This window comes from Oncorhynchus gorbuscha, linkage group LG04 (assembly GCF_021184085.1).
Source record: "Oncorhynchus gorbuscha isolate QuinsamMale2020 ecotype Even-year linkage group LG04, OgorEven_v1.0, whole genome shotgun sequence".
NCBI classification, from domain to species: domain Eukaryota; kingdom Metazoa; phylum Chordata; class Actinopteri; order Salmoniformes; family Salmonidae; genus Oncorhynchus; species Oncorhynchus gorbuscha.
This window is the reverse complement of record NC_060176.1, coordinates 67260877-67285997: the sequence shown is the minus strand read 5'-3', so window position 1 is coordinate 67285997 and position 25121 is coordinate 67260877. Positions and strand designations below refer to the sequence as shown.

Genomic DNA, 25121 nt, shown 5'->3' with positions numbered 1-25121 from the left:
CTAACCTCTTTCACACCCTGTAGAGCGGGCAGTGTTCTGAGTTCACAGCTGTAGGATGTGGTGGTTGTGGTGGAGGAGGAAGTTGGGGGGTGCAGTTGGGTAAGGTGAGCCGGGACAAAGACCCTATCTTCTGATCTCTCAAGGGAGGGAGGCCAGTTTTGGGGTAGGTGGAGGGGGAAGTCAAGGGGGAAGGTTTGGGAGACTCTACACTGCTGTCAGAATGGTGAGGAGGAAGAGGAGCTCCTGCCTGAAAAGTGGCATTTCAGTCCCCCCCCTCCCTTATTCCTTATTGGCCCCTGCATCAAGTTACTGTAGTGCTCACAGCCCAGTGATGAAACAGCACGTGCTGAGGAGACAGTACCAGCCTCATAGAAGGAAAATATCAAAATAAACTATAAACTCAGCCAGATATAGAATTATTTCATAAAAAATGTTAGCCATGTGGTCCTTTTCTCATCACACAAGTCTGTTTGTTAGCTCTTCCTCCATGATGCTGCAGCGGTTAAGTTATTCACTGTTGGGTTCTGTGTGCTCCTTGATCACTCAACGCTGACGAAGCCCCCATATAGATTTTTTGCAAAGCAAACAGTGCGCTGCAGACTGTGACGTATTTACAACACACTTTTAATGCCTCTGCCGTTTATCTCTGTGGTAGTTACTGAAGACATTTTTACATAGAACTTTGTCTTGCTCCATCCATTTTATTTGATGTGAGAGCTGCAGGATTTAGGCTAGTCGGTAGACTTCAATCCCCCTCAGTGGTGGCGTCTGAACTACTAATCTTGTACTTCTAACCCAGGCCGTTCCTAGATGTTATGTATTTTCTGTGCTTTGTGGTTTGGCCATCAGTTTTACTAACAAATTATTCAGAAGGTACCTCTTCCAATATATTGAAAATAGATCAAAATGCTGAGAGTATCTCAAACTTCATCTCACAGAGGTAATTTCCATTATGTACTGGATACCACGTCCACTAGAAATAAGCCAAGGCTAGGGTTCCTCTTGGACTCAAAGAGAGAAACATTTCCATGTGAAGCCCTTCTGATGAGAGAGAGAGAGAGAGAGAGAGAGAGAGAGAGAGAGAGAGAGAGAGAGAGAGAGAGAGAGAGAGAGAGAGAACTGTTCTCATGCTCCACATGCAGGGGTGGAAATGACACTGATCGTGTGAGGCTGATCGTGTGCCCGAGTCATTTGACTGCCAACAGGCATGAAAACATAGAGGAAATGAGGTGTACCACACGGGTTCTCACACGCCAACCAGGTGACATGGCAGTTGCTGGGTTTCTGAGTTCAGTGCCTGTATTCATAACTTTCATGTTTTAATGTCATGTGCACAAGTACAGTGAAATGCCTTTCTTGCAAGCTTTAACCCCTACAATACAGTAATCAGTAATAAAGCACTGGAGTCCCGATCTAAGATCAGTTTATGATCTAGGATCATAATTAATAAGATTATATGGACACAGGGGACCTGTTCCTAGAACAGCACTCCTCTGAGATTCTTTGTGAATGTGGGCCCAGGTTCCTACAGGCTTATGGATCTCTAGTAAACACTATGTTGACAGTCAATTTTGGAATGTTGTTCCTCACCACAGAAAAAAGGAGGAACCTTGTTTTTTCTTGTCCATTTGTTTCTCAGAGCTTTTGTTGAATATCATCCTCCTCTTGGCAAGTGTTTATTTGTAGAATCTATATGGGGGCAATTAGATTTTTTCAATAGGTATTTGTGAGAATTGTATTGCATCTGATATAGTCTCATGAGCCCCATTTCCGACAATATGCCACTATACTCAAATCCAATCAAATCAAATCAAATTCCAAATCAAATCAAATGGACAATTCACAACAATACACACAAATCTGAAAGTAAAAGAATGGAATTAAGAAATATATTAATATTAGGACAAGCAATGTCGGAGTGGCATTGACTAAAATACAGTAGAATAGAATACAGTATATACATATGAGATGAGTAAAGCAGTATGTAAACATTATTAAAGTGACTAGTGTTCCATTATTAAAGTGGCCAGTGATCTCATGTCTATGTACAGTATATAGGTCAGCAGCCTCGAAGGTGCAAGGTTGAGTAACTGGGTAGTAGCCGACTAGTGATGGCTATTTAACAGTCTGGTGGCCTTCAGATAGAAGCTGTTTTTCAGCTTTGATGCACCTGTACGGACCTTGCCTTCTGGATGGTAGCGGGGTGAACGGGCCTTGGCTTGGGTGGTTGATGTCCTTGATGATCTTTTTGGCCTTCCTGTGACATCGGGCGCTGTAGGTGTCCTGGAGGGCAGGTAGCTTGCCCCGGTGATGTGTTGGGCAGACCGCACCACCCACTGGAGAGCCCTGCGGTGGAGTTGCCGTACCAGGCGGTGATACAGCCCGACAGGATGCTCTCAATTGTGCATCTGTAAAAGTTTGGAAGGGTCTTAGAGGCCAAGTCAAATTTCTTCAGCCTCCTGCAGTTGAAGAGGCTCTGTTCTTCACCACACTGTTTGTATGGGTAGACCATTTTAGATTGTCAGTGAAAAATACACAGAGGAACTTGAAGCATTCCACATTCACGTACAGTCGATGTGGGTAGGGGCGAGTTCCCTCTGCTGATTACTGAAGTCCACAATGAATTCCTTTGTTTTTCTGACGTTGAGGGAAAGGTTCTTTTCCTGGCACTACTCTGCCAGGGCCCTCACCTCCTCCCTGTATGCTGTCTCGCCATTGTTGGTAATCTGTCCTATTACTGTTCTGACATCTGCAAACTTGATGATTGAGTTGGAGGCATGCGTGGCCACTGAGTCATGGGTGAACAAGGAGTACAGCAGGGGACAGAGCACGCACCCTTGTGGGGCTCCTGCATTGGTCCTTCTGTAGCTCAGTTGGTAGAGCATGGCGCTTGTAACGCCAGGGTAGTGGGTTCGATCCCTGGGACCACCCATACGTAGAATGTATGCACACATGACTGTAAGTCGCTTTGGGTAAAAGTGTCTGCTAAATGGCATATATTATTATTATTATATTAGGATCAGCAAAGTGGAGGTGTTGTTTCCTACCTTCACCATCTGGGGGGCAGCCCGTCAGAAAGTCCAGGACCCAGTTGCACAGGCTGGGCTTCAGACTCTGGGACCCCGAGCTTACTGATGAGCTTGGAGGGCACTATGGTGTTGAATGCTGAGCTATAGTCAATGAACAGCATTCTTACATAGGTATTCCTCTTGTCCTAATGGGATAGGGCAGTGTGCAGTAAGTTGCCGATTACATCGTCTGTGGATCTATTGGGATGGTATGCAAATTGAAGTCGGTTTAGGATGTCAGGTAAGGTAGTGGTTAGAGCGTTGGGCCAGTAACCGAAAGGTTGTTAGATCAAATCCCTGAGCTGACAAGGTAAAAATCTGTCTTTCTGTCGTTCTGCCCCTGAACAAGGCAGTTAACCCACTGTTTCTAGTCCGTCATTGTAAATAAGAATGTGTTCTTAATGTTCTTAACTGACTTGCCTAGTTAAATAAAGGTAAAATAAAAAAATATTAAAGGTAGAGGTGATATGATCCTTAATTAACTTCTTATGGCTGCAGGGGCAGTATTGAGTAGCTTATGGAGGGTCCATCATGGTCTGGGGTGGTGTATCACAGCATCATCGGACTGAGCTTGTCATTGCAGGTAATCTCAACACTGTGCATTACGGGGAAGATATCCTCCTCCCTCATGTGGTACCCTTCCTGCTGGCTCATCCTGACATGACCCTTCAGCATGACAATACCACCAGTCATACTGCTCGTTCTGTGCATGATTTCCTGTAAGACATGAAGAGCCCTGATCTCAATCCCATTGAGCACGTCTGGGACCTGTTGGGTTGGAGGGTGAGGGCTAGGGCCATTCCCCCCAGAAATGTCTGGGAACTTGCAGGTGCCTTGGTGGAAGAGTGGGGTAACATCTCACAGCAAGAACTGGCAAATCTGGTACAGTCCATGAGGAGGAGATGCACTGCAGTACTTAATGCAGCTGGTGTTACTTTTGATTTTGATCCCCCCCCCTTTGTTCAGGGACACATTGATTCAATTTCTGTTAGTCACATGTCTGTGGAACTTGTTCAGCTTATCTCTCAGTTGTTGAATCTTGTTATGTTCATACAAATATTTACACATGTTAAGTTTGCTCAAAATAAACGCAGTTGACAGCGAGAGGATGTTTCTTTTTTGCTGAGTGTATTATTCCAGCCCAGTCACAATTTAGATTTTGGCCACTAGATGGCAGCAGTATATGTGCAAAGTGTTAGACTGATCCAATGAACCATTGCATTTCTGTTCAAAATGTTGTATCAAGACTCCCCAATTGTGCCTAATTGGTTTATTAATATATGTTCAAGTTCAGAATTGAGCACTCTCCTCAAACAATAGCATGGTATTATTTCACTGTAATAGCTACTGTAAATTGGACAGCGCAGTTAGATTAACAAGAATTTAAACTTTCTGCCCATATCAGGTTTGTCTATTGTCACATTCACATGAAGAGATTCGAGAGACAGGCGCAGGAATGTGCAATAGTTTTTTTTATTCAGCCCAAATTACGGCGTGCCGTGTAAAGGCACAGGGACGAGGACCAAACAAACACGAACACAAAACACAGGGTTGAAACCCAAACAAAAGAACGAGGAGTACCTCAAATAAATAACACAAGCGCACAATGATTAACACACGGGACAAGACCCATAATCATCTGCGCAATCCACAAGGGCACGAAAGCCCAAAACACACAGCACAGGTACTCACACGGACCAATGGACATTGTAACAATAATCGACAGTACCACGGTGAACAAAGGGCACATATATACAAATACAATCAGTGGTAATAGGGGCCAGGTGTGCGCAATGAAAGTTCCAAAGGGATTCGTGACATTTATGTTCAGGGAAATGTTCATGTTACTTACAACCTCATGCTAATCACATTAGCCTACGTTAGCTTTACCATCCCATGGGGGGGGGGGGGCAGGTCCTGTGAGGTTTAAGTAAAAACAAAAGGTAAAAAAGATAAGTATAAAATGTAAAATAAAAGTAACAAATAATTTAACAGCAGCAGTAAAATAACAATAGCGAGGCTATATACAGGGGGTACCGGTACAGAGTCAATATGGGGCACCAGTTAGTCGAGGTAATTGACGTAATATGTACATGTAGGTAGAGTTAAAGTGACTATGCAATAAACAGAGAGTAGCAGCAGCGTAGAAGGGTGGTCTGGGTAGATTAGCTGTTCAGGATTCTTGTGGGTACAGGAGGCTTGGGGCTACAAATCTATTTAGTCTCCTGAGGGGGAACAGGCTTTGTAGTGCCCTCTTTACGACTGACTTGGTGTGCTTGGACCATGATAGTTTGTTGGTGATGTGGACACCAAGGAACTTGAAGCTCTCAACCTGCTCCACTGCAGCCCCGTCAACGAGAATGAGGGCATGCTTGGTCCTCTTTTTCCTGTAGTCCACAATCATGTCATTTCTCTTGATATTACAGACTCACTCAGGGACAGGTTGAAAATGTCAGTGAAGACACTTTGGTCAGCGCATGCTCAGAGGCCACGTCCTGGAAATCTGTGCTATCTGTATGTTATCACGATCAAACCATGAGTAGTTAATCATGAAATATACACCACCGCCCTTCTTCTTTATTCCTGAGAATTCTTTATTCCTGTCTGTACAATGTACTGAGAACCCAGCTGGCTGTATGGACGGGGACAGTGTATCCTGAGAGAGCCATGATTCTGTGAAACAGAGTATGTTACAGTCCCTGATTTCTCTCTGGAAGGAGATTCTCGCCTTGAGCTCGTCTACTTTATTGACCAGAGACTGAACATTAGCGAGTAATATACTCGGAAGCGGTGGATGGTGTGCATGCCTCCTGAGTCGGATCTGAAGTCCACTCCAAATACCTCTTCTCCACCGGTGGTGTGTTGGAGCAGCCTCTGAGATAAGTTCTATTGCCCTGGGGGTACGAAAAAAGGATCCAATTCAGGAAAGTCGTATTATTGGTCGTAATGCTGTTGAGTTAATGCCACTTTGATGTCCAAAAGTCATTTCCGGCTGTATGTAATAACACAAAAAACATTCTGGGCTAATAATGTAAGAAATAACACACACAAAAAACTAAATACTGCAAAGTTGCTTAGGAGCTAGAAGCAGAGCTACCATATCTGTCGGCGCCATCTACCCCAATCTACTTCTTGTCAATCAAATGCAATCCTTGGCATAACAGTTTATACATGATTCTTTAAGTCATTAATAATGTTCAGTACATATCCAATAAACTTTTCAATAGCCTCTACGACTTTGGTCTGAAGTTGAGATATAAAACACGGAGGAGTATTGAGATCAGCCAGCTCGACCCAGATCAAGGCAACACAGTTGGGGAAAAACAAACTTGTCCCAAGATGAAAAGAGTGTGTTGATGCAACCCCAAAATCAAAAGGCCTCACCTACACTCTGTTCTACCATCCAAAGGATCATGTGATGTAATGAAACTAATTTGTCTCCAATCAGAGAAACAAGACTGATGTCGAGGTCTCGTCAAAGCTTCAATAGCACTGCCTCACCTGGAGATGTCAAAAGTACAAGGCCTCAGCACACACACAATGTCACATGATCTATTCCTGTCAAATCATCCCTTCCTTCCATGTTGCGCTTTGTTCACAGTAAAAGACATCAAGCAGCGCCTCGTGTTTGGTTTTTAGAGCTCCCCATGAGGCATGTTTGTTTATGTTTGCTTATGGATCATGTGTGTGGAGTTTCTGTCTGCTTATAGGCAAAAGTAGGGTGGATGAAGCTAGAGGACTCTCCATCTTAGCAGTGGCTTGATTTGTGTGTCTTGTTTGAGAGAGGTGTGTGTGTGTGTGTGTGTGTGTGTGTGTGTGTGTGTGTGTGTGTGTGTGTGTGTGTGTGTGTGTGTGTGTGTGTGTGTGTGTGTGTGTGTGTGTGTGTGTGTGTGTGTGTGTGTGTGTGTGTGTGTGTGTGTGTGTGTGTGTGTGTGTGTGTGTGTGTGTGTGTGTGTGTGTGCGTGCGTCCAAATGCAGCACTTTAGGCTTGAGGCAGCAGGTGAAGAGGTCTGTTTGTGGGACCTAGTCGGTAGGAGCCATCTGCTAAAGACTAATAGCTAGAACCTATGCTCTGTGAGCTTTTGTGTGTGTGTATGTGTGTGTGTGTCTATATGGTTGTTCAGACTCTAATGTTGACTTGGATTCCAAGCTCTGGAGCATATTGCACTGGGGCTTCATGTAGGACGCCTCTCTCCTCTGTCTGACGCAGTTCCCTCTCAATGCTCTGTTGGATCCTTGCTTTGGCTCGGCCACTGAGTAGCTGCTTCCAGGCCTCTCCTCTCCCCTGTGCCTGTGGGAGGGACATGCTGGCCTCCTCTCACCTCTCTTTCCTCCAGAGGGCCCTCAGTATCACTCTCCCTCTCTCCCTCTCTCAGTTCCCCCTCATCTGCCACATCAAAAGACCTCATTACGAGCTGTCATATCAGCCCCGCTCGAAGCCAACCTGCCTCTGCCGTGATATTTAAATAGCGACACATTGTATTTATAATAGGCAATGTCACGGCAACGTGCTCTCTGATGTCTCCCCCCAGCTCTCCCGTGCTTTCTCCCCCACCCGTCCCCCCACCCCCCAATTCCTCCCAAACCTCCACCCGGCCCCATGCACGCCGACAAACGCCCCTCTATAAAATTATCTTTTATTTATCACTTGTTTGCTTTTTTATTAGGCGGCTGTGTAGAAGCCAAAGTCGCTCGTCTAGTTTGATGCTCGCTGTGTCGTCTCTCTTCTGTGATTACGAATTTCGTCTTTAAAAAAAAGACAGGCCGTTAAAAGAAACGACTGGAGTGGCGGTGCTTCCTGTGCTGTACATGATACTGGTGGTCGATTGGCCCTCCCCCCATCATATTCCTTATTGGCTCTCTTGCCCTGCTGTCTATATAAGACCCAACGCAGGCATCTCACCTGTCCACAGTAGCCTACAGGGGTAGGGGCTTGCTTTGGCTTGACAAGGCCACCTGGAACCATTAGTTACCCTGGGCCCGCCTGTTAGTATGCCAGAGTCCCGGCCACTGCAGCCAAGAGCATCATTAACGGGAGTGGGGTTTCTGCTCCTGCTGCTCTCGGCCCTCATTTACCCACTTAATTTATTTACTAAAAGAACAGAGCAGTGCCACCGGCTCGGCTCAGCTCTGCTCAGGTTCCCGGCAGCACTCTCTATTCACACTGCAGCGGTGGCGGGGCCATTAAAGGAAAGGGCAGGGCCTTCCAATGCGCCGTAAATTATCTCAATGGCGCACTTTGGCCGAAGTCAATGAGCACAGCCAATGATAAATATTAGGGTGATGACAGTGGGCTTTGGCGTAGAGGCCTTTTATCACGATCAATGTCGCTTGTTTAAAGACTTTGGGTCTACAGTGGTTCCTGCTATCTAGTAGTGCAACTCTGTGTGATGCATCTAAGATTGTCAAGGCCTTTGTTGTTCCTCTCCAACTCTGTCCATGGCTCATACAGCCCTTCTAATGTATCCATCTTGCTGGCTGGACTGACATCACTCTCCCCTTGCACAGACTGCCAATTAAATCAGAATGGTAGTGCAACCTGGAAGGCCAAGAGTTCGCTTGACTGACCCGGTCGCCTATGGAGGTATATGTGCCAGAGGAGTGTGTGATTGTGCAGGAGCTGTGTATGTATGTGGGGGCAGAAACCACAACCACAAGGACAACTTCTCCATCTCTCTCCAGACATGTATCTAAAAGTACATTAATGGATGGAGCAGTGTTTTTGGAAGGCGATGACTTTTATTTCAGAGGGATATTTTATTTTTCCTTGGAGGGCTTCTTTTAGCAGGGCTATTACTCAGAGGCAGTAGTCTTTCTTCTCTCTTTCTCTCTTTATCTTATTTCCTCTCTATTTTCATCTCCATTTTTGTCCCCCCTCTCTCTCGCACGCACTCCCTTTTTTTGTTTGATAAACTATTGAGATTCTCAATTCCTATAACAAAGCACACAAGAAACCCCCAGTAGCTGAGGAAAGGACAAGCGCATTGTCAAGGTGCTTTGAAGAGCAGAGCAGTGCACCGAGCCAGCAGATTAATGTCCTCGTAAAGCAGGGGAGCAGATTTTTGATGGAGGATTTTATAGATTTTGAGGTGGACCACCTCCTTCGGGGGATATTTATTTCCTCATTTGTTCTGCATACTTGAAGACATGAAAGTAAGAGAGGGAAAAGTGGGAAACACTCCTGGGTCATATTAATTTGTCACCAAACTGAACAGAAACAGGGAGGGACTACCTGGAGTTGTCCAATAAGAAACACTTAATTTATTCTGTTGCAATTTAAAAACACAAACATTTTCTGTTACGTTCCTTATTGAACATTGCCCTGATAAAAACCATATCCACTCAGTGACCACTCTTCTGCATGGAGCTCCCCCATACACATGATGGGAGGGGGAAGACCCATGTCCTCTGCAACTCTTCTGCTTTTACTGCTGTGGTTGAGAGATTGGACACTGTCCTTGGGGTGGCCAAGCACATGCAAACAAACACACACTGACACACACACACACACACACACACACACACACACACACACACACACACACACACACACACACACACACACACACACACACACACACACACACACACACACACACACACACACACACACACACACACACACACACACACACACACACACACCAGACAATGACCCGCTCATGTCGCACCATCAAGGGGTAATTGTCCAGGAATGATTGGCTCAACAAACAATGAATCAATAGTTACTATGGAGATGGAGTAAAAAACAGGCGTGGCCATTGACATGGGCAGGTAATGATATGATAATGACATGATAATACTTCACAGATGGAACAGTTGTCAAGGAGTCACTGACCTTGATTCCTCCTACAGTTCCTTCCTGGCATCTCATTTGGGAGTCTTGTGTTGACACAGAGGGAGTGAAGAGGCTCGCAACAGCAACAGGCTAGTCTTTGGACATTTTGTGTGAGTGTTCCTTTAAACTTTATTTGAAAACATACTTAGGCCTACTGTTATTATTATAACATTACTCTTCAGGCCAGAACATTTGTTTATCAATATTGTTGGTACAAAAAACATTTATTAACACAGGTTTCACCTCTGAGGTTATTGTTACAGTAATATCATCAAAATTGTCATATCTGTTGAAAAAAAAGGTTTCAAGCAATCATAGTTAATAAATAATGTGAGCAGTGGCAACACGTCATTCAGGGCATGTGGGGCAGAGCCAGACCTGTTTAAATTCAGCAATGTTATTCTGGCATTAATTCATGCCACATAACAGTTTTGCAAACAATGCAAACATTTTTTTAATAAAGCCGCATACAAACATTTTCTCTTTCTTGAACAAACATCAAATCAAATCAAACCTTATTTGCCACATGCGTCGACTTTATCGTGAAATGTTTACTTACAGGCACTTAACCAACAGTGTAGACTTTACCGTGAAATGTTTACTTACAGGCCCTTAACCAACAGTGTAGACTTTACCGTGAAATGTTTACTTACAGGCACTTAACCAACAGTATAGACTTTACCGTGAAATGTTTACTTACAGGCACTTAACCAACAGTGTAGACTTTACCGTGAAATGTTTACTTACAGGCACTTAACCAACAGTGTAGACTTTACCGTGAAATGTTTACTTACAGGCACTTAACCAACAGTGTAGACTTTACCGTGAAATGTTTACTTACAGGCACTTAACCAACAGTGTAGACTTTACCGTGAAATGTTTACTTACAGGCACTTAACCAACAGTGTAGACTTTACCGTGAAATGTTTACTTACAGGCACTTAACCAACAGAGTAGACTTTACCGTGAAATGTTTACTTACAGGCACTTAACCAACAGTGTAGACTTTACCGTGAAATGTTTACTTACAGGCACTTAACCAACAGAGTAGACTTTACCGTGAAATGTTTACTTACAGGCACTTAACCAACAGTGTAGACTTTACCGTGAAATGTTTACTTACAGGCACTTAACCAACAGTGTAGACTTTACCGTGAAATGTTTACTTACAGGCACTTAACCAACAGAGTAGACTTTACCGTGAAATGTTTACTTACAGGCACTTAACCAACAGTGTAGACTTTACCGTGAAATGTTTACTTACAGGCACTTAACCAACAGTGTAGACTTTACCGTGAAATGTTTACTTACAGGCACTTAACCAACAGTGTAGACTTTACCGTGAAATGTTTACTTACAGGCACTTAACCAACAGTGTAGACTTTACCGTCAAATGTTTACTTACAGGCACTTAACCAACAGTGTAGACTTTACCGTGAAATGTTTACTTACAGGCACTTAACCAACAGTGTAGACTTTACTGTGAAATGTTTACTTACAGGCACTTAACCAACAGTGTAGACTTTACCGTGAAATGTTTACTTACAGGCACTTAACCAACAGTGTAGACTTTACCGTGAAATGTTTACTTACACGCACTTAACCAACAGTGTAGACTTTACAGTGAAATGTTTACTTACAGGCACTTAACCAACAGTGTAGACTTTACCGTGAAATGTTTACTTGAAATGTTTACTTACAGGCACTTAACCAACAGTGTAGACTTTACCGTGAAATGTTTACTTACAGGCACTTAACCAACAGTGTAGACTTTACCGTGAAATGTTTACTTTACCGTGAAATTACAGGCACTTAACCAACAGTGTAGACTTTACCGTGAAATGTTTACTTACAGGCACTTAACCAACAGTGTAGTGTGAAAGACTTTAACAACAGTGTAGAATGAAATTTACTTACAGGCACTTAACCAACAGTGTAGACTTTACCGTGAAATGTTTACTTACAGGCACTTAACCAACAGTGTAGACTTTACCGTGAAATGTTTACTTACAGGCACTTAACCAACAGTGTAGACTTTACCGTGAAATGTTTACTTACAGGCACTTAACCAACAGTGTAGACTTTACCGTGAAATGTTTACTTACAGGCACTTAACCAACAGTGTAGACTTTACCGTGAAATGTTTACTTACAGGCACTTAACCAACAGTGTAGACTTTACCGTGAAATGTTTACTTACAGGCACTTAACCAACAGTGTAGACTTTACCGTGAAATGTTTACTTACAGGCACTTAACCAACAGTGTAGACTTTACCGTGAAATGTTTACTTACAGGCACTTAACCAACAGTGTAGACTTTACCGTGAAATGTTTACTTACAGGCACTTAACCAACAGTGTAGACTTTACCGTGAAATGTTTACTTACAGGCACTTAACCAACAGTGTAGACTTTACCGTGAAATGTTTACTTACAGGCACTTAACCAACAGTGTAGACTTTACCGTGAAAACTTGTTTGAAATGTTTACTTACAGGCACTTAACCAACAGTGTAGACTTTACAGTGAAATGTTTACTTACAGGCACTTAACCAACAGTGTAGACTTTACCGTGAAATGTTTACTTACAGGCACTTAACCAACAGTGTAGACTTTACCGTGAAATGTTTACTTACAGGCACTTAACCAATAATAGACTTTACTGTGAAATGTTTACTTACAGGCACTTAACCAACAGTGTAGACTTTACCGTGAAATGTTTACTTACAGGCACTTAACCAACAGTGTAGACTTTACCGTGAAATGTTTACTTACAGGCACTTAACCAACAGTGTAGACTTTACCGTGAAATGTTTACTTACAGGCACTTAACCAACAGTGTAGACTTTACCGTGAAATGTTTACTTACAGGCACTTAACCAACAGTGTAGACTTTACCGTGAAATGTTTACTTACAGGCACTTAACCAACAGTGTAGACTTTACCGTGAAATGTTTACTTACAGGCACTTAACCAACAGTGTAGACTTTACCGTGAAATGTTTACTTACACGCACTTAACCAACAGTGTAGACGTTACCGTGAAATGTTTACTTACAGGCACTTAACCAACAGTGTAGACTTTACCGTGAAATGTTTACTTACAGGCACTTAACCAACAGTGTAGACTTTACCGTGAAATGTTTACTTACAGGCACTTAACCAACAGTGTAGACTTTACCGTGAAATGTTTACTTACAGGCACTTAACCAACAGTGTAGACTTTACCGTGAAATGTTTACTTACAGGCACTTAACCAACAGTATAGACTTTACCGTGAAATGTTTACTTACAGGCACTTAACCAATAATAGACTTTAGCTCACTCAGGTGCGCTCCTAGCTGGACAAACGCGAGCTGAAATGTTTACTTACAGGCACTTAACCAACAGTGTAGACTTTACCGTGAAATGTTTACTTACAGGCACTTAACCAACAGTGTAGACTTTACCGTGAAATGTTTACTTACAGGCACTTAACCAACAGTGTAGACTTTACCGTGAAATGTTTACTTACAGGCACTTAACCAACAGTGTAGACTTTACCGTGAAATGTTTACTTACAGGCACTTAACCAACAGTGTAGACTTTACCGTGAAATGTTTACTTACAGGCACTTAACCAACAGTGTAGCCTTTACCGTGAAATGTTTACTTGCAGGCACTTAACCAACAGTGTAGACTTTACCGTGAAATGTTTACTTACAGGCACTTAACCAACAGTGTAGACTTTACCGTGAAATGTTTACTTACAGGCACTTAACCAACAGTGTAGACTTTACCGTGAAATGTTTACTTACAGGCACTTAACCAACAGTGTAGACTTTACCGAGGAAATGTTTACTTACAGGCACTTAACCAACAGTGTAGACTTTACCGTGAAATGTTTACCGTGAAATGTTTACTTACAGGCACTTAACCAACAGTGTAGACTTTACCGTGAAATGTTTACTTACAGGCACTTAACCAACAGTGTAGACTTTACCGTGAAATGTTTACTTACAGGCACTTAACCAACAGTGTAGACTTTACCGTGAAATGTTTACTTACAGGCACTTAACCAACAGTGTAGACTTTACCGTGAAATGTTTACTTACAGGCACTTAACCAACAGTGTAGACTTTACCGTGAAATGTTTACTTACAGGCACTTAACCAACAGTGTAGACTTTACCGTGAAATGTTTACTTACAGGCACTTAACCAACAGTGTAGACTTTACCGTGAAATGTTTACTTACAGGGGTGCACTTAACCAACAGTGTAGACTTTACAGTGAAATGTTTACTTACAGGCACTTAACCAACAGTGTAGACTTTACCGTGAAATGTTTACTTACAGGCACTTAACCAACAGTGTAGACTTTACCGTGAAATTTTTACTTACAGGCACTTAACCAATAATAGACTTTACTGTGAAATGTTTACTTACAGGCACTTAACCAACAGTGTAGACTTTACCGTGAAATGTTTACTTACAGGCACTTAACCAACAGTGTAGACTTTACCGTGAAATGTTTACTTACAGGCACTTAACCAACAGTGTAGACTTTACCGTGAAATGTTTACTTACAGGCACTTAACCAACAGTGTAGACTTTACCGTGAAATGTTTACTTACAGGCACTTAACCAACAGTGTAGACTTTACCGTGAAATGTTTACTTACAGGCACTTAACCAACAGTGTAGACTTTACCGTGAAATGTTTACTTACAGGCACTTAACCAACAGTGTAGCCTTTACCGTGAAATGTTTACTTGCAGGCACTTAACCAACAGTGTAGACTTTACCGTGAAATGTTTACTTACAGGCACTTAACCAACAGTGTAGACTTTACCGTGAAATGTTTACTTACAGGCACTTAACCAACAGTGTAGACTTTACCGTGAAATGTTTACTTACAGGCACTTAACCAACAGTGTAGACTTTACCGTGAAATGTTTACTTACAGGCACTTAACCAACAGTGCAGTTCAAGAAGAAGAGGCTAAAATAAAAGGTAATAATAAAAAGTAACACAATAAGAATAACATTAACGAAGCTATGTACAGGGGGAACCGCTACCGAGTCAGTATGCAAGGATTCAGGCTAGTTGAGGTAACCTGCACATGTAGTTGGGGGGCGAAGGGACTATGCTGAATTGTTCAGCAGTCTAATGGCTTGGGGGTAGAAGCTGTTGAGGAGCCTTTTGGTCCTAGACTTGGTGCCCCGGTACCGCATTCCGTGTGGTAGCAGAGAAAACAGTCTATAAGTTGGGTGCCTGGAGTCTTTGACAATTTTATGGGCTTTCCTCTGACACCGCATATCAAATCAAATCAAATCAAATCAAATTTATTTATATAGCCCTTTGTACATCAGCTGATATCTCAAAGTGCTGTACAGAAACCCAGCCTAAAACCCCAAACAGCAAGCAATGCAGGTGTAGAAGCACGGTGGCTAGGAAAAACTCCCTAGAAAGGCCAAAACCTAGGAAGAAACCTAGAGAGGAACCAGGCTATGTGGGGTGGCCAGTCCTCTTCTGGCTGTGCCGGGTGGAGATTATAACAGAACATGGCCAAGATGTTCAAATGTTCATAAATGACCAGCATGGTCGAATAATAACAAGGCAGAACAGTTGAAAGTGGAGCAGCAGCACAGTCAGGTGGACCGGGGACAGCAAGGACTCATCATGTCAGGTAGTCCTGGTGCACGGTCCTAGGGCTCAGGTCCTCCGAGAGAGAGAAAGAAAGAGAGAATTAGAGAGAGCATATGTGGGGTGGCCAGTCCTCTTCTGACTGTGCTGGGTGGAGATTATAACAGAACATGGCCAAGATGTTCAAATGTTCATAAATTACCAGCATGGTCGAATAATAGTAAGGCAGAACAGTTTAAACTGGAGCAGCAGCATGGCCAGGTGGATGGGGACAGCAAGGAGTCATCATGTCAGGTAGTCCTGGGGCATGGTCCTAGGGCTCAGGTCAGCTGAAACTGGAGCAGCAGCATGGCCAGGTGGACTAAGGACAGCAAGGAGTCATCATGTCAGGTAGTCCTGGGGCATGGTCCTAGGACTCAGGTCCTCCGAGAGAGAGAAAGAAAGAAGGAGAGAATTAGAGAACGCACACTTAGATTCACACAGGACACCGAATAGGACAGGAGAAGTACTCCAGATATAACAAACTGACCCTAGCCCCCCAACACAAACTACTGCAGCATAAATACTGGAGGCTGAGACATTTTATAGGTCCTGGATGGCAGGAAGCTTGTCCCTAGTGATGTACTGGGCCATTCGCACTACCCTCTGTAGCGCCGAGCAGTTGCCATACCAGCCGGTGATGCAACTGGTCAGGAGGCTCTTGATGGTGCAACTGTAGAACCTTTTGAGGATCTGGGGGCCATGCCAAATCTTTTCAGTCTCCTGAGGGGAAAAGGTTTTGTCGTGCCCTCTTCACGACTGTCTTGGTATGTTTGGACAATGGTAGTTCGTTGGTGATGTGGACACCAAGAAACTTGAAACTCTCAACCCGCTCCACTACAGCCCCGTTGATGTTAATGGGGGCCTGTTCGGCCCGCCTTTTCCTGTAGTCCATGATCAGCTCCTTTGTCTTGCTCACATTGAGGGAGAGGTTGTTGTCCTGGCACCACACTGCCAGTTCTCTGACCTCCTCCCTATCGGCCGTCTTATCTTTGTCGGTGATCAGGCCTACCACTGTTGTGTCGTCAGCAAACTTAATGATGGTGTTGGAGTCATGTTTGGCCATGCAGTTATAGGTGAACAAGGAATACAAGAGGGGACTAAGTACATACCCCTGAGGGGCCCCAGTGTTAAGGATCAACATGGCAGACGTATTGTTGCCTACTCTTACCTCCTGGTGGCGGCCCGTCAGGAAGTCCAGGATCCAGTTGCAGAGGGAGGTGTTTAGTCCCAGAGTCCTTAGCTTAGTGATGAGCTTTGTGGGCACTATGGTTTTAAACGCTGAGCTGTAGTCGATGAACAGCAGTCTCACATAGGTGTTCCTATTGTCCAAGGCGCTATCTTGAGTAAGGCAGCTCCAAAATGCAGGTGTTTTAGCTTTGCTCAGTTGGAGGGGCAGCTATCAAAAGCAGAGAACGTAGGCCTTGGTAAACTTCTCTAGTTGCACTGTGATTGGCTCAGTGTTCTGTCACTCATGGGGACACTACGTCACCACAGAATCTAAAGGGAGAGCTAGGCAGTTCAAGCCCCCTTGGGTGCTGCCATAGATTTACAGTAAAAGTGCCCATCCAAGAAGGTTCAAGATCATTGGCCACAGATAAAAGGACGTCAAATCACATTATAGCTACCGTAGCTTTGATTGAACTGATCATGTCAACATCATACTTTCTAAATCTTAGCTTGAAAGCTAACTAGCTACACAAGCAGTCATCATCATGAATCATGGCAACAATCTACTGGCAAATCCTTTTTAATCCTTGTCATTTGAAGATAAATTATACTTTGTTTTGTCTTTGTTTTAGTATGGTCAGGGCATGAGTTGGGGTGGCGTTAGTTGTCTCTGATTTAAAATCATACTTTGTTAGCCTTTTCCCACCAGTGTTTCGTGGGTGATTGTTTTCTGTTTTCTGTTGTGTGTCTGCACCGGCCAGAACTGTTTTCGGTCATTTCTCTTTGTTATTTTGTTATTTCCGTGTTCATTTAATAAATATGGACACATACCACACTGCACCTTGGTCCTCACCTTCTTCCACCGACGACGGACATTACAACAATTTCTGGTATATTTTATTTCAGCTCAATAAACATGGGACCAAGACTTTACATGTTGTGTTTATATTTTTGTTCAGTGTAGATAAAACGGATCAGCCAGTGTTGTCACACCCTGGTCGAAGTATTTTGTGTTTATCTTTATGTATTGGGTCAGGCCAGGGTGTGGCATGGGGTTTTTGTATTGTGGTGTGTTTTGTCTTGGGGTTTTGGTATATAGTGGGATTGTAGCTAGTGGGGTGATCTAGCAGAGTCTATGGCTGTCTGGAGTGGTTCTCAATCAGAGTCAGGTGTTTATTGTTGTCTCTGATTGGGGAATTGATGGGAAATGAATAATGGGAATTGATGGGAAATGATGTAAATATATCACTAGCCACTTTAAACAATGCTACCTTATATAATGTTACTTACCCTACATTATTCATCTCATATGCATATGTATATACTGTACTCTACATCATCGACTGCATCCTTATGTAATACATGTATCACTAGCCACTTTAACTATGCCACTTTGTTTACTTTGTCTACACACTCATCTCATATGTATATACTGTACTCGATACCATCTACTGTATGTTGCTCTGTACCATCACTCATTCATATATCCTTATGTACATGTTCCTTATCCCCTTACACTGTGTATAAGACAGTAGTTTTGGAATTGTTAGTTAGATTACTTGTTGGTTATCACTGCATTGTCGGAACTAGAAGCACAAGCATTTCGCTACACTCGCATTTAACATCTGCTAACCATGTGTATGTGACAAATAAAATGATTTGATTTGATTTGAACCATATTGTGTGTTTTCTCCATTAAACATGGATCGCAATCTACACGCTGCATTTTGGTCCGACTCTCCTTCACCACACCTAGAAAACCGTTACAATTGTACATAAAAGTTACACAACAAGTTGGAAATTGCAAATACAACAATGACAGGTTTGGAAGGAATCCGTGGAATCACAATTTTGCTTCCCCTGCCTGCTATTTGGTCTAGAGTGTGTGTGGTCCAGGTCTGGATTTAAGGATGTAAAACATCTGTCTGAAAGGGTCTCTTTTCAGAGCTTAAAAGGATAAACATTCACACACAACACCATGGGCCAGAAAAGGTTGAATACATTGACCATGCTTTCAATCCAGCATGAATTCATTCAGAAAATGCCAGACTCTTGATGACAAAGTTTGATGACAAGGTTTGCCCACAAGAAGGACAACTGCGTTACCTTCCCGTTCAAGTGGACACAGCACAAACATATGTATTGTATGCTGCTGCATAAATGATGTAATATGCCAGGATGATACTGTATACTATAGCTAAGAAAATAATACTATGTGTATGTTGTTTAGTAAGCTGTTAGTAGCCCATATGTCTCACCCTAAGAATTTGGAACCCTCTCCCCTCGGAACTTAGCCTACTGTTCTGACTTGGAGGTGCACATGTAGCCTATAGCCTGCTTTAGAGAAATGACATCATCAAATATTGTAAGGGCTTTCATTGTCAGATTATATGTCCCCGTTATTATCGGTTCTGACGGAGAATACTGTAAGAATGGCCCATGTTCTGAATTCTGTTGCTGTCCATTTCAAAAGTGCTGATCAAATAGGCATATTGACTACGTCAGTCTTAGCTCGCTCATTAATGTCTTAATCGAAAATTTGTCTTGCCTCTTATCCGCTCATCTTTCCCTTATGCCATAGTTTGTACATCTCAATTTTATGTTGCTTTTATGGGTCTATATCATTAGTATCTTATTAATTATTTTAGGCAGTTAGAATGATGCATTTCATTTTTTGCTTAATTTGTGTATTACAATTAGCGCATATGCTTTTCTTCATGAGGAGGGGATACTATATAACGTTGTTGAGTCTGTAACCATATTTGCCAGTGACTATCTCTTCCCATTCAAATATTTTTTCCAACAAAAAGTTCAGTAATAGACATGTGTAATTCCAGTTGATACTGCAGGGGATATTTTGTTTGCGCAATGCACTGCCTGTGCATCTGTATATTGTCTGTAAAAGTGGATCCATGTGATTGTATTTTCCATCATTTTTAGACCCAGTGTAACGGCAGATTTTCTCTTCGTCTGAAGAGGAGTAAGGATCGGACCAAGATGCAGCGTGGTAAGTGTTCATGACGATTTATTAAAAACGAACTGAACACTGAAATGCAAAACAATGTGATGAAAACGAAAACCGAAACAGTACCGTGTGGCCCAAGCACTCACGCAGAAACAAACACCAACAAACCAAAAGTAAAACCCAGGCTACCTAAGTATGATTCTCAATCAGACAACTAACGACACCTGCCTCTGATTGAGAACCATACTAGGCCGAACACAAAAACCAACATAGAAAAACAAACATAGGCTGCCCACCCCAACTCACGCCCTGACCATACTACAACAAAGAATAAAATAACATAACTATGGTCAGAACGTGACACCTAGTAAAATACTTCAAATTGTAGTCTAACCAAGTCTCTCTCTCTCTCTCTCTCTCTCTCTCTCTCTCTCTCTCTCTCTCTCTCTTTCGCAGGGAGGTGACTTAAAGAAGAGTAACGTTAAGGCCTCAACATCTTGCTGAATTGATCTGAACAACATCTCTGAATTTCTATTGGTGTCCATTTTGAAAGTGCTGAACGAATAGGCTTACCTCATCACAGTTCGTATACTTGTATTTGCTTATACTTAGAGCTAAGTGTTTCATGATATAAAAACAAACATTATGAGATTACTGAACATAAATGTAATAATGTTTTTGTATTGTTCAAAAGTCTAAATTCATGTCGGCATTACTTACTAATGAAGAAGAATGTGGTTCTTATCGAGTTCCACAAATCCACAAGGAGTTAGTAGAAATCATATTTATTTAAGCAAGTCAGCCATATCAGCTATGGTTTTTAAAAAGTCAGTAAATGAGGCTGAATGAACTATTTCCCTGCCAGACAAGGCTCCGCTGATAGCCAGGTGTAGAGGTGGTAAGGATCAACTCCATGGTGCTGAAGGAAAGCTCTGCTGTTGGTACAGCTTTATGTAGGCCCTAACCGTTTGTGGGTACTGTTTGTCACTGTCATATTGCAATTCATGTATTGTTTAGTGTTGTGTAGTGGCTTTGCTGGCATGCATCTAAAAAAAATTATGTGTGTGCCCCACCAAGATTTGCATGCTAAAATCCCACTGAATGTGAGAATGTAAGATTAGTTGACGCAGAAAACAACCTCTGTTGTCTCAAATAGATTGGGGGGGTATAGTTGTGGGGGAACAAAAACCTGACATTCTTTTTTTATTGCTGAAATTCAATTTGAAATTTGATGGCCACAGAGAACAGAGCAGAAGAGAGAGAGAGCCTTGATGGAGGAGAGGCAAGTTGAGGCTGGGCAGACGAGAAGGGGTAAGGAGACCTCCCTGCGGGCCTCGCAGCCCCAATTCAGTCTATTGATTTTCTGTCCTCTCCTTCAATATCTGGAATGCGCCGTACCCAATAGATTATGACAAACGTGGCCGCGAGAGACCAGCAATCCTCTCTAATTGAACCTGATGGTGTACAGCTGAGGATCAAAGGTCGGGGAAATTCAGTGACACAGCAGGTTTCTCTCCTTCTCTAAAAAACACTCCTCCAAGGTCCATAAAACAGGGGGAGGGGGAGGAAGGGTCTTATTTCTCTGTACATCCTTCCTCCTTTCCTTTCCTCCATTCCTCTCCTCAGACAAGGGCAAGCTACACTGTTACTGCACCGCTGAGCACAGAGGAGTCAGACTCAAGGCTTTACAATAACAACCTCCTGCCAAAAGTGCAACGGGAAAAAAACAAGGCAGAAGAAAAGCTCAGTGCTCTATTTTGATGAAAGTAACAAGCACAGCTTGTTGTAAATAGGTTTTCTGAAGCCCGAGGCAGCTTTTCTCCCCGGGGGACATACTTTCTGCGTCTTTCCCTGGGTTGCTGTCGCCGAAAGGTTCTGTCTGGAAGGAAAGAAGGGAAAAAAACTCAAAGTGGCACAAACAAGAACTCGCTTCAGCTGTTTTGACAGGAGGAGGAAATCATCATTCAGTTGGACACGCTAGTTCGCAATTGCCATCCATTCAGGTTGGAAAACAATATATGCTGTTAAGGGAAATCCACAGCTTACCCTGTTGTTTACCAGCCGTGCGTGCGCTTGGGCAGAGTCATATTTCTTGGAGCAACGTGCTCCTTTTGGTAACATGAGACTTCGCCAGTCCATGCGTTCCTAAACTCTCAAATACATTCACAAGGGGGTGATAGCAGAGCTTTTCTTGTTGTCTTGCTAGCTAGCTGGCTAAAAACAGCAAGCTAGCTAGCCTTTTAGCTTCCCCCATATGAAATCATCTGATTTTTAATAAAAATAATATGCCCTGGCAAATATTCTTATTCTTGCCAGTGTAACCTACAACATTATCCCAGTTTGATATGTTCCTCTACTGTATTTGCTCCCAAATCACCTAAAAATAGAAAGGCATGGTTTTTGCTCACAGAGAAAAAGGACATGGCTAATGGCTGTATTTACAGGTTAAGAATAGCCCACAATCACATAGTTATACATTTTGAACAAAAACCTTTTTTTGGGGGGGTTCTAAAAAATGCTTTAGTGTTGGTTTATTGTGTGAACAGTTGCTGAGAACATATTTTGAAATCAATGCAAAATAGGCTTCTTACTTGATGCATAACCTACATTACTGGTCAAAAGTTTTATAAGACCTACTGGTTCAAGGGTTTTTCTTTATTATTACTATTTTCTACATTGTAGAATAATAGGGAAGACATCAAACTATGAAATAACACATATGGAATCATGTACAGTAGTAACCAAAAACGTGTTTAACAAAAAATATATTTTATATTTGAGATTCTTCAAATAGCCACCCTTTGCCTTGATGACAGCTTTGCACACTCTTGGCATTCTCTCAACCAGCTTCACTTGGAATGCTTTTCCAACAGTCTTGAAGGAGTTCACACATATGCTGAGCACTGCTCTTCCTTCACTCTGCGGTCTGACTCATCCCAAACCATCTCAATTTGGTTGAGGTCGGGGGATTGTGGAAGCTAGATCATCTGATGCAGCACTCCATCACTCTCTTTCTTGGTAAAATAGCCCTTACACCGCCTGGAGGTGTGTTGGGTCATTGTCCTGTTGAAAAACAAATTATAGTTCCACGAAGCCCAAACCAGATGTGATGGCATATCGCTGCAGAATGCTGTGGTAGCCATGCTGGTTAAGTGTGCCTTGAATTCTAAATAAATCACCCCCACACCATAACACCTCCTCCTCCATGCTTTACAGTGTGAAATACACATGCAGAGATCATCCACTTACCCACACCATGTCTCACAAAGACACATCGGTTGGAACCAAAAATCTCCAATTTGGACTCCAGGCCAATGCCTATTTTGTCATGCCTGCTCCCGCTCTTTTCCCCTGGCGCTCGAGGGCGCCAAGCTCCCCAGATTTACGCACTTCTGCCACCATCATTACGCACACCTGCCTTCCCCCATCATGCGCATCAGAGATTATTGGACTCACCTGGACTCAATCACCTCTGTCATTACCTCCACTATATCTGTTTGTTCCCCCGCTCTGTTCCCTGCTTAAGCATTGATTGACTTATGTCCTTGTATACCTGTGTGCTGACGCTGTTCCTGTCTTGTTTCATGTCTGTTCCTAATGAAATGTTTGACTCCCTGTACCTGCTTCTCTACTCCAACGTCAGTCCTTACACATTGCTCAAATTTCTTATTATTGGTGTCATTTAGTAGTGGTTTATTTGCAGCAATTCAACCATGATGGCCTGATTCACACAGTCTCTTCTAAACAGTTGATGTTGAGATGTGTCTGTTACTTGAAATCTGTGAAGCATTTATTTGGGCTGCAATTTTTGAGGCTGGTAACTCTAATGAACTTATCCTCTGCAACAGAGGTAACTCTGGGTCTTCCATTCCTGTGGCGGTCCTCAAGAGAGCCAGTTTCATCATGTTAATGGTTTTTATGACTGCACTTGAAGAAACTTTCAAAGTTCTTTACATTTTCCTGATTGACTGACCTTCATGTCTTAAAGTAATTATGACTGTCATTTCTCTTTGCTTATTTGAGCTGTTCTTGCCATAATATGGACTTGGTATTTTACCAAATAGGGTGATTCCCCCCCCCTCCCACACACACACACACACAAACACACACACCTTGTCACAACACGACTGATTGAGGATGAATAATGGAGGCCACTGTGTTCTTGGGGACCTTCAATGCTGCTGACATTTTTTGGTACCCTTCCCCAGATCTCTGCCTCGACACAATCCTGCGCTCTACGGACAATTCCTTCGAAATCATGGCTTGGTTTTTGCTCTGACATGCACTGTCAACTGTGGGACCTTATATAGACAGATCTGTGCCTTTCCAAATCATGTCCAATCAGTTGAATTTACCACAGGTGGACTCCAATGAAGTTGTAGAAACATCTCAAGGATGATCAATGGAAACAGGATGCACCTGAGCTCAATTTCAAGTCTCATAGGGTCTGAATACTTATGTAAATAAGGTATTTCTGTTTCTAAATTTTAATACATTTACAAAAGTTCTAAAAACCTGTTTTCACTTTGCCTTTATGTGGTATGGTGTCTAGATTGATGAGGATTTTGTATGTATTTAATCAATTTTAGAACAAGGCTGTAATGTAACAGAATGTGGGAAATGGTCTGAACAGTTTCCAAATGCACTGATGAAGGAACAACCTTTATACTTTCCATGAATTCATAGCAACCCTGGTGCTTCTTTTTTGCACATTTTAAATTGATAGATGAAGAGTTAATTATTTTGTCAAACAACTAAATCAATTTTCTGGTTCATTTTCATCCCGTTGAGTTGGGTGATAAAATACAGCTTCATTGTGTGCACAGCACTGCCCCCACCACCGTGGATTAAATTATCCGTTCGGTAAAATAAATTGAGTGTAGCAAATCTGCATTGAAAGCACTGTAGGCAGACCTACGTATTACAAGGAGCCACCAATTTTGTGATGAACAACGACATTCACTTACTTACTGTGTTGCATTTTGTTTTGTTCCGATAGTTAAAGTCTGCCGTGGGCTTTACATGGCGGACCATATGGGGAGCATGTGTTAGCTGTGCATGTTGGGCTTACACTAAGTCCAGGTGCACGCATTAGGGTTTGTTAGCAGCGGTGTTAATGTGTTCAGAAATGCGGGGAAATAATTTCTGCCATGTCTGTCTGTCTGTCGGCCCGTTCGTCTGTCTGGCAGGAACCTCTGTCTGTCTCCTGATACTCTTCACATACGCTGCTGCTACTCTGTTTGTCTAATTATCCTGATTGCCTAATCACTTTTACCCCGACCTGCATGTACATTTTACCTCAATTACCACGTACCGCTGTACACTGACTTGGTACCAGTACTCCTTGTACAGTTGAAGTCGGAAGTTTACATACACATAAGTTGGAGTCATTAAAACTCGTTTTTCAACCACTCCACAATT

General features: G+C 42.7%; 1 long non-coding RNA gene across 2 annotated transcripts; it reads left to right on the top strand.

Moving 5' to 3' along the window:
* Positions 1 to 9922: 9922 nt before the first annotated feature.
* On the top strand, positions 9923 to 22409 carry LOC124033392. 2 transcript variants are annotated; one of them, XR_006838374.1, is made up of 4 exons: positions 9961 to 10016; positions 14847 to 14893; positions 19676 to 19742; positions 20157 to 22409. It is a non-coding gene; the product is annotated as an uncharacterized LOC124033392 (long non-coding RNA). The 2 variants fall into 2 exon arrangements; XR_006838375.1 differs by lacking the exon at positions 14847 to 14893 and having other exon boundaries at positions 9923 to 10016.
* The last annotated feature ends 2712 nt before the right edge of the window (positions 22410 to 25121 follow it).